The sequence below is a fragment of the Megalops cyprinoides genome, chromosome 10 (genome assembly GCF_013368585.1).
Source record: "Megalops cyprinoides isolate fMegCyp1 chromosome 10, fMegCyp1.pri, whole genome shotgun sequence".
NCBI lineage: Eukaryota > Metazoa > Chordata > Actinopteri > Elopiformes > Megalopidae > Megalops > Megalops cyprinoides.
In genome coordinates this window covers 2,424,289-2,439,334 of record NC_050592.1, presented here as the reverse complement: position 1 = coordinate 2,439,334, position 15,046 = coordinate 2,424,289, and the positions used below count along the sequence as shown (strand labels likewise).

Here is a 15,046-nt window from a genome sequence, read left to right as displayed (position 1 = left end):
CACTGCGCTACAAATTGCAACATCTAAAGCGCTCTTGGCAACTTCTTAAAATGCAGTCTGCAAGATCGATTCATTTCAGTCAGATGCGTCCTCTTAAATCATTTAACTAATTAGGGCGAGGAAGAGAAAGGAAAATGGCGAATCCAACAGTAAATCACAATGACCAGGCTGCCAGAAGCCGAACTGCAAACAGAACATCTGGCTCGGCAGCAGCCACCACAGGGAATCATGGGAAATGAGGAAACTGTTGCTAGGTACCATTTCAAGAGGAAAACACCAACAAAACATACAAGAGCATTTCTTTAGAAAGATTAAAAATCTACAGTGCAGAAATACGGAAGAGAAGCTAAAGACTAGGTAAAGCTAGAGGGCCAGGAACGAGCAGAGAGAATCATATTTTCTACTCTAAGCCACAGATATGTTGGCAAACGCCCGTCAGAAAAAGCCAATTAGAAGAGATGCTAGTGCAAGTGCGCTTGGCTCATAAGAACTCGAGCTTTCATCCAGTGAGAGTGCAAAGCGTTAAGAAAACACCTTCAAGGAATGCATGCGCTGACGAATTCACTCTCTCTTTTACTGGCTTTTCTTTCAAGGCAAACTGCCTTTGGAAAACCATGCGCTCAAGAGGACAAACCACTCACTCCATTAAAAGAAAAATATGTTACACTAAAGAACACCTTTTTCTCCCCCAACATCCAGGAAGTATTCATTGGTTTTCAACGCCAACTTCCCCCCCCTTACCCTGCTGACTCAGACCGTACTTATTCCATGATACATGTTTTGTCATTTTGTCACTTAAGGTGGCATTTCTTGCTCGAAACTACGCGCCAAAAGATTTGGGCCTGTAACATTTCAGTCAGAGGTGTCTGTGCCCAGAATTCCACAGGAGCCTTGTCTCAAAAAAAAAGAAGAAAAAAAACCTATATGAACAATATGGGTTCATGACCCTGTCATGCAAAAGGCCCTTCGTAATCATCAAAGTATTTCTAGAGCGGGTGAGGGTTGGGTCTGAAAAAAAGTATCCACCATCACTGCCAGCAGGAATCGCCCCTCCCTCCAAAACCGGACCCATGCAGTACAGCACTACCGCCAGTCGACAGAAACCGTCAGGCCTCTGGAAAAACGGCAGCTAAAAATACACGGACAGAGGCCTTCAAGAAAGATAAAGGAAAAGGGGGAAGCGTTTCAGCAGCTTTGTTCCTGGTTATTGTTGCCTGCGCTGATTATGGCGTTAGTGCTGTGTAAACTGCAGTGTTTGCGGGCTGCTCCACCCTCTGCAACATCATTAAACATTCAAATTCTTATTCATGTGCTGCGATTAGACTTTGTTCTTTCCTTCTGAGCACAATTAAAGAACCACAGCTTTGAAGGACGAGAGGATAAAGGAGACCCTGCTCTTTGCTGGCTGCCACACAATCACAGCACAGCCTGTAAATGGCATGATTTATGCTATATGAATTTATGAAGTACCTCGTAGAGGAGTTAATGAATGGTATCTAAGAGATGTTGATGGCTGACATTTATTGGGATGTTTGACAGCATTATATAAAGTTACAACAGAGTACTGTCCGCAGAGATCTCAAACTGACAATCAACCAGCACAGACCATTAAAACAACAACTCGCACTATGAAGACGATGCTGAAATGAGCCATGAACTACAGATTAAGACCAGCATCTGGGAGCACGGGACTCGCCTTTCCCTTTTATGCTAAGACCAACAAGCATACCTGGATATTGTCGTTTTCTTTCAAATTTACCACACATTTATGGGTTATCTCACACAGAGGGCTCAGCACAAGGCAAGACTCTGCTTCTCCCTCTAGTTTCAGATGTCAACAGAGTAGCCACTGAGTGGAGAAATCTGATTTCACACAAACATATCGACTGGCTGCACTGCCTACAAATGGCACGTACTAATCCAAACTGTGGCATTTAAAAACAATCATTTTTGTCCCAAGATATTGCTAATATTAGTCTAATCCTTGGGAGATTATGAGGAAGCAATTTAATTCTGGAGTGATCTGGCAGCTCTTTGCCCCTAACATGCATTTTAGTGGATGGATAAACAAACAAAAAAAGGGAGTTACTTATTAAAAATAACATTTTTCAGTAAAATATGCTGACAGCCTGCATTTAGGTTATGCCAAACGAATTCTTTTTTTGTGGAATTCTAGTGATTATTTGCACAACAGTACTGCAACTAGACCCAAGTGTACTTTATTCTACATAAATATTAACACAAAGATATGAAGGTTTGATGACAGAACAGAAACAAGAACCAGATAATTCAGAAAAACCTATGACCCTTTCTGTGACAGTCAGCTTCACCGATAATGCTATATGGAACGATTACAATATAATACACCATATCATTATAAATAAGTGTTATCTACATTTCATATTTATGTTCTTATAAGGTCACTTCTGAATATTTTGGATATTGAGTTACTACCCTTCATCTAAGGATTCCAGCTGTAAAATTAATTAATTTGGGAAAAAACTGATATAACCTTGAATCTTGTCTTGCAGCCATGTTGTCAGAACTTGAGCAGCAGGGCTGTGGACTGATTCTGGACAGCCTAATGAGCTGTCTGTGAACTGAACTTAACACACCACTTCTTGCTGCAAGAATGCAGTATGAGCAACCAAACCAGAATAGAATGTTTTAATTAATGCCAAATACCCTGGTATGTTTCTCAGGCCCTTTGAGAGCAAAATTCCTGAAAGGCTTTGCTCGGTATATTTACATAATTTATTCACATTATCACAATTCAACATACAAGTACAGATGGTGTGTCCCTGTCTCTGCTACTGCGCTCATAGGGTCTCCATTAAGGAAGAGCCATGCAAGCGGATCTCCTCCGAATACCGTGAGGCTCAAATAATTGCCATTTCATTTCGACAAACATTTGAGTGGATTTAGCTGGGGGGGAAACTGCAGAGCCGACATTAAACAGAATCCTTAAAGAGACGGGGAGTCTTTGCTCAGCATCTGGTGGTCCGAGCGTGTCCCTGCCCTTCTCTCTCTTCTGCAGGATATTGAAACGGATCCCCTTTAGCTGCTGTATGCTTCTTTCTTTTTTTTTCTCCCTCTTTTCTTTTTTTTCGCGTGGGAGTTGTTTTTGGCTCCGGCTGCGCAGTATTTGCGGCTGCGGACAGACTTTTCCCCTAACGCGCACATTCTAGGAGTGGCCTCTGCAGCTCCGAGTGCCCATGATGGAAAAATTACATTGTGACTCAGACGCATGATGAAAATGTTGTGAAATTTAAGCAAGTCATTATGTTTATCTTTTGGAAGGCGACCGAGTCCGCGCGCAGACGACCGGCCTGTGAGCTGCAAAGCGGCTAAAGCTCCTCACGGGAGGAAGAGGACTCTTCTGAGGAGTTTCAGATGATACAGAAAGCCCGTCTGAAACCCAAAAAGCCCTCAGACATCTGCTCTGGACTGTTACTGAGCCCGTTTCATAAGGCTGAAAATAAAAGGTTTCTACGCGCTATTTGAAACTTACGGGTAGACTGCGGTCCAACTCGTGGCTCAAACTGCAACCCCCTCTGCATATGAGATTCACCACGTCTTAATGAGAAACTGGTTTATCTTACCAGGGTCAACGGCATCATTCTTGATGTTAAGCGCCTGGGGCGGGGGGGGTTGGGGGGGTATGTAGGGTACTGCTGGTATCCATTTCGGTACAGAAGAGCCACGCAAATGATAACTGAGGGCAGCTGTCCCAGCATGGGGGCCGTGTGTGTGGCAGCCTAATCATAGGGATTATAATGTCTAAAAAAGTCAGCAGCAAGCATCTGGGCTAATCATACCCCCACATGCCCCGCCTCGCACAGAGACAGCTGCTTCACCGCCTTTCACCTGTTTATTTCACTGAGGCTGACAGCGGCTGGAGACAATGGGTGTGGAACTCAAAACGGCTGTGGGGGAAGGAAACGCACACGCACACACACGCGCACGCGCACACACACGCACGCGCACACACACGCACGCGCACACACACGCACGCGCACACACACGCACGCGCACACACACGCGCGCTCATACAAAGACATCACACACACGTGTACCCGCACACCTCACACACACACTCATACAAAGACATCACACACAGACACGTACCTGCACACCTCATACACACACACACGCTCATACAAAGACATCGCACACACGGGTACCCGCACACCTCATACGCACACAGATTCACGCTCATACAAAGACGTACCTGCACGCCTAATACACACACACCTGCACACATCATGTGCACGCACACACATGCACACAGGTTGCATACGTACACGCACTCGCACACACATATGCACTGCTCCGTCATCTTCTGAGCCGTTACAGAGATAAACCACCTGCATTTGCCTTCCATCCAAACCCCTGCAGCTGCCCTCTTCCAACAGACCAACACAACTGACACTTCCAAACGTTACTGTGCAGTTATTAAAAATTAATCACATTTACTCAATTAGTATTACTTTTGCTTTTTATATTTCAAAACAGGAAATAGCAGCCATCATTTTGTGTTCTTCCACTCAGCGGGCTGGGTTATCTCAGACACGTTCCTGGACCGGGAGACTATTCCTGACCCAGCGGCACCACTGAGATTAAGTGCACAGTGCGGCCTTGTTCGACACGAGGCGTATCCAAGGCGGGGGCGGTGGCCAAAATGGCTGCCTCACACTGCCTCCCGAATACAGTTCGGATGCTCGAGGTGACACTCCCTCCGACCAGAACAGAGGCATTTTAATCCACCTCTCTTCCTCTGAGAGACAGGGCCGGCAACTTGAACGCTTTCTGCATAACGGCAGTAGTTTCAGTGGCCGAAGAGAAACATGCATAGGGGGGAGCTCTAACTTTCGGAAAAAGGCACCGCGCACCGAGGCTCGTGATTTACACACCTGTAGATCATTAACCACCACGACACAAACATGGTGGCTTCTCTTCCAAGATGGAGAGGAGCAGGGACAGGCAAAGCTGGAGGCCAGGGACGGCAGCGGGTCATTTATTTACGCCCTTATCTGCAAGGGACAAGTACAAAATCCCCTGAGCGTCCGATGGAGGGCAGGTATCTTTACAGCCTGAGCTCATTTCCCACACCAGTCCAGTCGCTGAGCTACCTTTCAGTTATCAACTGTTTTACAGGTGGAGCACCAGACGACTTTCCTTCCCAAAATAATGAGCTCACTGAAAGACCTAAACGCTCACCCTGTAGGCCCCCCCCCCCCCCCCCCCCAGGCCTGGCACAGCCTACAGTGTCTTTGGCGGATGGGGTCACCAGTCTTCTTGGCATGCAACCACACAAGCACAGAGACCTCCAAAAAATAAAAAATTGTTTAAATAATTTTCTTCACACAGGCCGGTTTATGGCGCTCAGTAAACAGAAGTGAAAGGCTGTCTCAGAGCCCTGCCTGGCAAATTTACCCGAAAGTCCTGAATCACAGAGCACTCTTTGAATGGAGGCTGGCTCCCTGTGCGGCTCGGCTCGAGCCTGATTTGCCTTCAGCCTCAGGAGGGCTGTTGGTTTTGCACGACAGCAATCTTAAAGTAACTCCATGAACGCCGAGGTTAAACGGAAACGTTTAGCTGAAATCGCTTTGGTGAAACATCGGCCACTTCCCATTTAAGGTATATGCACCATATGGCCTGTTTGTTTCCAACATCCATGAAGGCAATTAAAATGCATTATGTGAAACAATCTGAACAGCCTGGGGACGATAGGCAGTGGATCACTGTTTGCACAGTATTATAAACGCATAGAGTTCTCAGACCTTACAGAATCCTGCTCCACCCATGCCCTACAGAATTCAGCTTTACACACCGTATCCACAAGATATTGTTCACGGACTCCTAGGGAGTTCCCTGTGCAGGCACTAATGCCTATCGGTTTGGAGAAGGACCTGTGCAGGTCCATTGCACCTCACAATAAAAGGAATGAAACACATTTTTCTATGCCCACTACTCGCCCATCCTTTTGATATGTAAATTGGCTGAGCCAAGCAGTACCTACTCTGAACTGATGCAAATGAACCAGGTGAAAACAGCCTGGTAAAGAGGAGGACAGAGACGTGTTTCTACCACACCGTCTTTGCTGTAGATCAGCTATACTGCAGCTGAGCTGGGCCGGCAGTCCTTTGGCCAACCCCAGAGAGAGAGAGATAATTACCCCGATTGCAAGCGAGTCATCAGCAAGTAGTCATTTTTATCCCATAAAACACTGTAGCCAGAAAATGCAGTGCTTGTTTACCACCACCTGGGGAGCATTGTCCTGTTTACTGTTTACTGTTAGTGCAGGCGGGAGAATAAACACACATTTACTTCCCATGCTCTCCGAGCAGGTCTGCCTTATAATCAGCATCGCCCACAGTAATCCTGTTTTCCTATCGACTCTCCAAAAACTTTAGATTTCTTCCACCATCACAAGCTAGTAAGCAAAGACAGATGCAAATGTTTTATGCGAACACACCCATAAAGGTGTTGCCTTTGATATTACCAGGCAGATTTACGCATCCAGTTCGTGCCTTCAGAGAGAGCATGAATGCCAGCCCTTCACAGTACATTATCATCATTCAGCAGACACTCTGAGCACTCTTAGTAATGGCCAGCTTATATAAGTTACGTTTTTTACACGCCATCCATTTATACAGCTAGATATTTACTGAGACAGTTCTAGAATAAGTATTTTGTCCAAGGGTACAGCAGCAGTGCCCCAGCGGGGACTCAAACCAGCAACCTTTAAGTTAAGCTTACCACCATGCTACACTGCCGACCACACGCATTTTCAAAGCGGTAACTGTGGGCCTTGTATGCATGCTCCCACCTGGTTGTTACCTCCTGATAAGTTTGCATGAATTAACATCGCCTCAGAGACCATGTGCACTCCACACCATCCACAATCTTTTCATATTACCATGAAACCCACTATGCAACATTTGGCAAAAATAATATTGACAAAAATTCAACAGAGCAGTTCAAAAACAAAAAAAAAAATGACCAAGCTTGACAAGCTGGATGCATTCACACCACACCGTGTTCCAATTCACAGTGTTCTCAGCAGTGTCTCACGGCATTCACAGCCAACAGCCAATCATCTGTGTCTCAGCTCCGGCAAAACAGCTTCCACCAATCAGGAGGCTGCATCTCTCCTCTACCCGCACTTCTGCATATGAAACAAGGTGCTAAAGGCAGTCTGAAGCAAACGGCCACAAGCTAATTAAAGACATTGAAACCAGCCCACAAAGACACAAAAAAAACAATAAGCTAAGACTGTTTAGAAAGGCAGCGTTCAACATTAGGGTTTTTTTTTTCCCTCTTTTGCCCTATTCGGCAAATTGGTCCGAAACCTACTTATTTTATAAATACCTACTTGCCCGGATGTGTCATAGTTTAACTGTGATATAAGGCATGTAAAAAATGAAAATGACTAATTTCTTCTCCCCAGATTCATTCAACTTGTCCCAGCTGGCGGAGTGGTAGCTAGCCAGCTAGTTTATGGTTACATCTGCTAGCTAGAGCTTTTTTTTTTTTCAGGCATGTTGCCAGTGACTTTATATGTTGTAAATACAGAGCAGGAGAGCTGAACCTGACGTCAAAACTAATTTCTTCCAACATGATGCACACAGGTCCGGCAATTCAATCAAGCTGGATTGGGCAGCATCTCTTTTCAGATACACAAATGTGGAAAATCCGGCTTCACAGTTGTGAATTGTTGGAAACCACATTAGGTGTCTTAGTGAGCAGTGTCCGCATGCCCAGACTCTGGCTGTACGCGAATCCACACTGTTTAAACCTCTCTCACAGACAGTCACCTTCTGCTACAGAAAATAACTTGCTTGCTAGCTATAATACATATCTCGCTAACTGGCTGAGCTAACCTCTAATACGTAGATGGCTATAAAACTACCAAGGTGGCTTGCTGCACCTGTAACTTTCTGTAAGCCAGTCGATGTCAAAAATGAGTCCTGTGATGCAGTAGTAAATGCCACTGCTGATCAGTCATTTGATTAAATCTTTCACTTATTGTTAATTCATAAACATTAACATAGGGAGTTTTCTCATGCAAGCCAGCAGAGCAACTACCACAGTGCGTTCTGGGTCCCAATCAAGTCCTTGAGAGTTATTGGAGAATTTTCTGGCCAATGGGGGACCACAAGGTGGACCCTTGTAAGCAGCTTTGATAGGCACAGAGGGCAGACAAAACAGCACTTTTTAGCACTCTGACGGTAGGCGGTTGATTTAGTCCACTTCCACTGCCACAGGTGGCTAGTTATTGGTCAAGAGCTAAGGTATTACTGGCAGCAGGACCCGCCTTGGTCCTCTTCCGAAACACAATTGCTGAGGGCAGGCACACAGAAACCATGACTTTTGTGAACTAAAATGCTAAATTTCCTTTGAATTGTCATTCGTTTGATCAGGCGAGTCACTGGCTGTTAATGTTGAACCCTGGGAAAGTTCCAAGAAACTGCCACTGACAGCTCTGCGGTTTGTGTCGCTGATAAATGAAAGTGTAAATATCTTAAATTATGATGCAGCAAAACTCACAAAGTAACCGAAAGCCAACAACCCAATGAATCCAGTCTGTTTTCCATGGCAAGACCAAACCCTCGTTTATTAAATTATTGTGCACAATGATGACTTGGTGTACTCCATTGCAATACCCTGGATTTATACTGCAGTAACACCACAGTCCAGCTCATCAATGCAGAGTTAAACAATACAGACAGGATAACAACACAATGACAGCTTGAGATAATTCAGTCATGTCTGCGCTACTGTGAATGAATTCTCATGAATTGTCAATGAAATATATTTGGATAGTAACACTTCACACTCCACACTTTCAGCCACTGCCCAAGCACCTGTTAAAGAATATACTTCAGGTGAAGAAGGAAATGTGCATCATAAAGACATGCACCAGCCACAACTGCACACAAGAGAAAATCTGGGCTTAAAAGAGCACCCAAACATAACAGTGCTTAACAGCACTATTGAGCTTTAAAGAGAAAAAGAGAAGCGGTCACTGTACAACATGAGCCTTTAATTACACCTCTTGTTTTGGTTCAGGCCTCTATCCTGTATAGCATGCATAGATCTCCAAAGTGCCACTATGCCCTGTTTGGCATGGCCCTGCATCAGCCTGTGGTCTTGCAATTCAGGCCATGATCACATGCATTCACAAAATCTGCGGGTGCCTTCAGATAACAAGTTTACACCAACATGCAAGTTTTTACCTCATGTTGCCCGGGGGCACATTCATTTACAATGCAGTGTGTGTGACATATCGCGGGTTATCTTTTTTGAGCCTTCATGCTAATCCCTAGTTTCTATTTTTGATAATAGACACATATTAAGATTAGTGCATCCACAGAATTGCATTACATTACATTACTGGCATTTAGCAGGTGCTCTTATCCAGAGCGACTTACATAGGTTACAGTTTTTTTAACATGTTACCCATTTATACAGCTGTATATTTCCTGAGGCATTTGTGGGTTACATACTTTGCCCAACGGTATGGCAGCAGTGCCCCAGTGGGGAATCGAACCAGCAGCCTTTCGGTTACGAGTTCTGCTCCTCACCACTATGCTACACTGTCGAATATAAACATGTATGCCTGTGTGGTGCCCTTTTTAAACTCAAATCCAAACACACACAGGAAAAAAAAGGATCCTGGAGTCACAAGCACTAAGTTAAGGAGAGGCACTCTTGATCCTGTGTGCTGAGCTGAGTCTGAATAGATAACCACCTTTACAAGTGCCCTTTGACCTTTCCATTCTACCCCAATCAGACGCATCCTCCCCACTCACTGCTGAGGAGGGGAACAGCTGTAGTGTCTTCATCCACTTTAATGTCATCCATACCCACATCGCAGACCGTTCAACAACCTCACGTCACAGGGAACCAAAAGGCTGAGCTACTTTTTCGTGGGATGAAATGCAGGTTTGCCTTTTTACTCAAAAGCACAGACGGAACTTATTGTTATACTCGGCACATAAGCAAACTGACCATCCCTCCCTGTGTAATGGACCCTGTTTACATTGGCGTTGGCTGATGTGTGTCAGGCATGCGTGGAGCATAAGAAAAATATGCCACAGCATCGCCATAAATAGGCAGCACAGCTGATAGAGCGGAGCGGGCAGCGCTGCAATGGCGGCAGCAGATGCACAGCTTCCTCTGACTCAGATCGCTCGCCGCAGGAAGAGGAAATCCACACAATGGAGGCCTACGACGTGAAAGCAAACCCTACCTCCGCACCGCGCTGAAAATGCCTTAAAGTGACGCTCAGAGGCAGCTGCTCGGGGAGATGGGAGCAGGACTAGGGTGGAAGAACTCTGGACCTTATGAATCAACACTGAACTACACCTTGCCCACCCACGTCACCCATGCAGTGAAATGTCTGTGCAATGCCTGGAAAAACCCCTAGTACTGAACAACGCAGACTGGGGGGGGGGGGGGTCTGTCATGCTTTTGAGTCCCTGCACCTGGACACAGTTGTGACCTTTGATTTATGCTATTATACAATTCTTATGACAAGCTGTTGAGCCTAAACTCTGAATTTTGTTTGAAGAAAGTGTTAACACTGGTGCTGTCCGTGACATATACAACACTTTCGGTTTCATTACAAGCTAAACCTGGCCAAAAAATGTTCTCTGAGTAAGAGAAAGTAAAAAAGAATCATTGGATCTTTTACTTATACTATCAAGGCAAAACTTAAAAGAAATATCCCAAGCCATGTTCTCTGTGAAAGAGACGCACAGTTGTAACGCATTAACAGCGACGTGCCTCTCTGTGCAGGGTTATAATGCAGAAGGTCCTATTTTTGGTCCTTGGTTCAAGTATGAGCGAAATGGAGAGTACTGCCACTGACCACGACATAAATAACATTCTTCGACAGGATGAAGCTTGTACGGTGTTGTAAAGAACACACAACTGGCAAAGCCACGTTCTCCACCCGCAGCCACCAATACACGCGTTCCTATGTGTATAGTTTGACCTGGATTTCAATGGATATTTTCGTGGTGACTTGTTTTTGCAAAGAAGCAATGTTTGACACCGTGCACAAATGGCGCCATTCTTCTGACGGCTAGGGACGAAAAGGAAAGAGCCCGCAAATTATTCCGCAATCTACTTGTAGCCATAAGACATGTAGTTGCACAGCAATCCATCTCCCCCCTGATCACTAACTGACCATCGGCCAAAATGGAACCGGGCCCCTTGCCCGTCATCGCCTAACATTTGGGTCGGATCGACTTACCACCGGTTAGCTACAATGTTTCAGACATCAAACGCTGCACCCCGTCGAGCTGTTAAAATGTAACTAACCGATTGCAAATGGAGATCGGGTCGCTAGCTACCACGCTAGTTAGCCAGTCTAGCTAGCTACTGCTTTTGGTTTCGATTATGTGCTGTTCTTTGCTAGGTGATGCTAAGCATTCCATAAATTCGCTATATTCTGATATCTGTACAACTACCCAGTTCCATACTGACCAGCAAGGAAAACTGGCTGCTATTACCGTGACATACTAAAATATAAATTCACTCAAACGTCCACTCTACTGCGGGAAACTACACACGTTGCGTTTCGTAGCCAAGTAGCATTAAAGTAAGCCACTATTTATCAGACGCCTGAATGCCATGATAGCGAACGTGAAATACATTTAGGCATGACATCAGCGGCTAACTAGCTAGCACACTTTAGCAACGTACCACTGGCCTGCTAAACCTAGGCAAAAATTAAACAATAACCTGCGACTAGCATCTAAGTTACTCCGCTAACACATGGTAGTTACCAGGCTAGCTACCAGCTACCAGGCATAGTGATTTGACTACATTAAATCTCTATGTGCCTGGACATTTAACGTTGTCTGGTTATCTAGCATGCAAACTAAAGAAATCAAAATTTCATCCATGAAAACATTGTTATCAGTTAACTAGAAGAAAACCGGAACAAGTCGCTATGCTCGGGCAATTAACGTTAGCTTGTTAGCGTTACCTAGCTAGGATTTGTTTGTTAGGCCTTGTTTTTCCTCCACAATTGTATAGCCTGTGGGAACACTAGCTAGCTGCATATCGACTGGCATCCAAGACTCCAGTTCAACAGACGGCTGCCCATCTATCTTGCCATTATAATTTAATAACTATGTAACTTAAGTTTCGTTAGTTAATAAGCTTGCTGTCGACGACTCGACGAGATGATTCCCACAGATATCAACGACCGCCCGTCCATACTTACCTTAGCTCTGCAAAACAAGCCTGCAAAGATTAAACCGATTCCTACAAAACAGCGTGTGCTGGTGGATGGATAGCTATCTAGCTAGCATGCTAGCAATCAATATCATATAATTTGTTAAATGAACTATCCGAATGGCCGCATTAGTTAATAAGGGGGCCACACTCAACACCAAAAACGCTTACCTCGGTTTGGGTTTAGTCGTGCTTCCTCCCTGAGATCGGATGAAGTGTTTCTATCGCCGTTTGGCACTGGTTAGCTAACTAGCTAGGTAGCTAGCTACCGTAAATACGGTTAGCCGTTTCTCTTCGCGATCGTTAACGTTAACTTGCCAGGGATATCATCCGTTTGATTACACTTGACCCTGTGCAAAAATAAATGCACGCGGAAAGCCTGCCTTTATTTTTTGTTGTTGTCACATAGTAAGCTGACACCATACGTGCGAGGAATGAAGACAAAGCTTAGGCGCTCAACCCAGTTAGCGGGTAGATGGCTAGCTAACCCCCTCGGCCGTGCGCAATGGTCCACCAGTGCAATGCTGCGCTGGAGCGCAAACGAGAGGTCAAATTTCCTTCCTGGTTTTTCTGGTTTTCCCTGTCAAACAACTTATCGCACACACACACGCCCCCTTCGCCTTTAAAGACACAGAGGCGCACGATGCTTATCCCACACCACAAGAGAACCAGCGTGCGCGATCCCGTCAAACGCTTTTCCTACTGAAATATTAAAGAAAGTGGTTTCGTTTAACTAAATGTATTATGAGAGGATCGTGGATCATGCTGAGTCGTTTCAGAATTTTCTTTCCGGGGTTTTAGACCGCCAGCACAGAGTAACTTAAATTAAACACGTTTTCAGCGTTATGTAAGGTTGACTTTATCGAAGTATTTCGATGATGAGTGTCGGAAAAACCGTAATATTAAGTTTGCCAGGTGGCTATCCTGTAACATTCTTTTTGTGCGTGTGACGTGCACAATATTTATTCCAAGCCACCCATTTTCACCAGGTGGAACCTCGAAGAGACACGTGTCAATCCTCTGGTTGAGGTTATAGTGACACTACCTCGCTCTTGCAATTGAAAGCAAATATTTGCGCATTTGCTGAAATGAATCCGGAAATGCAGCCAGGAAGTAGACGAAACCTTGAGCAGTGCACACTTAAAGTGCAGATATATCAGTCTCACAGTGTCATGGTTCACCGAAAAGAAATAGCTACTGTAATGTTTCAGTGTTGTACTACACTACATATAAAGTTTTAACAAATCTGTAGCAATGTGTTGTAGTTGTGATGCACCTTACGTATCGCAGCCCTGATCATTTTGACCAACAGCTGGAACTATAAACAGCTTCAATAGGTAACCTGATTAACAAAAGCACATGCTTGAACATGTGCTTCCATAAATCATGCTGACAGACACACACACACACACACACGCACACACACACACACACATACACGCACAGTAAACTCAGAAAAATCAAACCAGAATAATAACTAGGAAAACCCAGCAGTGGCGGCGGGTGAGCTGGAAACAGGGGTAGCGGAAACATTACCTTTAAATCTATCATTGATTTCAACCTGTTCCCCTTTATCCTCCTTGATTAACAATAAAACAAATCATTCACAGAATAATTGACACCAATTGTAAATAGAGCAAATGATTATGCTATGCTCACGAAACAGCGCAGATTGTCTGTAGTTTGTGTGCTTGCGAAAGCGACAACGTGAGATTGTATAATTAACAAGGATGGCATTTATCGATGTAAATTACGTTCAAGACACATCACAGCTTTTGTGAGGTCTGTTATTGTTCATTGAACTCAACCTAACCTGAAAGTTTATTCTCAGTAATTTAAACCAATTTAACTAAATTTAGCTCCGTTTTGTAATTTGAATTTTTTAACACAAGAAAGCTATAATTTGAAACATTTAAGAGAAAGCTTTGGGATTACTTGCCACTTAATTATTCAAATTGCCATCCTTGTTATTTTGAGCATTTATAGTAACTTAAATCGATAAATGCCGTCCTTGTTAATTATACAATCTCACGTTGTCACTTTCGCCAGCACACAAACTACAGACAATCTACGCTGTTTCTCAAGCATAATCATTTGCTCTATTTACAATTGGTGTCAATTATTCTTTGAATGATTTGTTTTATTGTTAATCAAGGAGGATAAAGGGGAACAGGCTGAAAGTAATGATAGATTTAAAGGTAATGTTTCCGCTACCCCTGTTTCCAGCTCACCCGCCGCCACTGAAAACCAGAAAAAATTCCAGACTCATTGCATGTTAGATGTTAGATATTGAGCACTCCAGTAGCATCCATTAGTAACAAAATTATGTCATTTAGGAGTGTTTGTGGTTAATCACAGCAAAATGAGACTATTCCAGTTTATTAGCAAATTTCACCATCGTATACACATTTTGCATATTTATGGTATATCCTGTAGAATGTGTGGTTTATCTAGATAGAAGAAGCATGCCTGATCGAGAACATACAAGTTCTTCAGAAGATTCAGAAAGCCACGAAGAGGAAGTTGAGGTTTTCTAAAGCTGTCATTTTATTTATAGCACCGACGTGAGAAGACATCACTGTAAGTACTGAAAAGGTTGTTATGAAACAGAGAGAGCAAAAAAAAAGAGACAGAGACTTTTATGTCAGTTTTTTTTTTTAATAATTCCATATGAAACAGAAAAGAGGAAGAATTATGTCGGAAACAAAAAATTAAAATGGACAAAATAGACCACAAAGAAAAACAACAGCTTTGAAGTGCAAACCAGAGATGGAAAAAAAATAGAAATTAT

The 15,046-nt window shown here is 44.0% G+C and overlaps 1 protein-coding gene across 2 annotated transcripts in view; it reads right to left on the bottom strand.

Moving 5' to 3' along the window:
• Positions 1-12,814, bottom strand: part of thrap3a (thyroid hormone receptor associated protein 3a) — a 29,096-nt gene extending 16,282 nt beyond the window's left edge. For both annotated transcript variants that reach the window (XM_036538351.1, XM_036538353.1), the window contains exon 1: positions 12,427-12,814. The gene's annotated coding sequence lies outside the window, so the exon portion shown is untranslated. The remainder of the gene's footprint in view (positions 1-12,426) is intronic.
• Between the last annotated feature and the right edge of the window lie 2,232 nt (positions 12,815-15,046).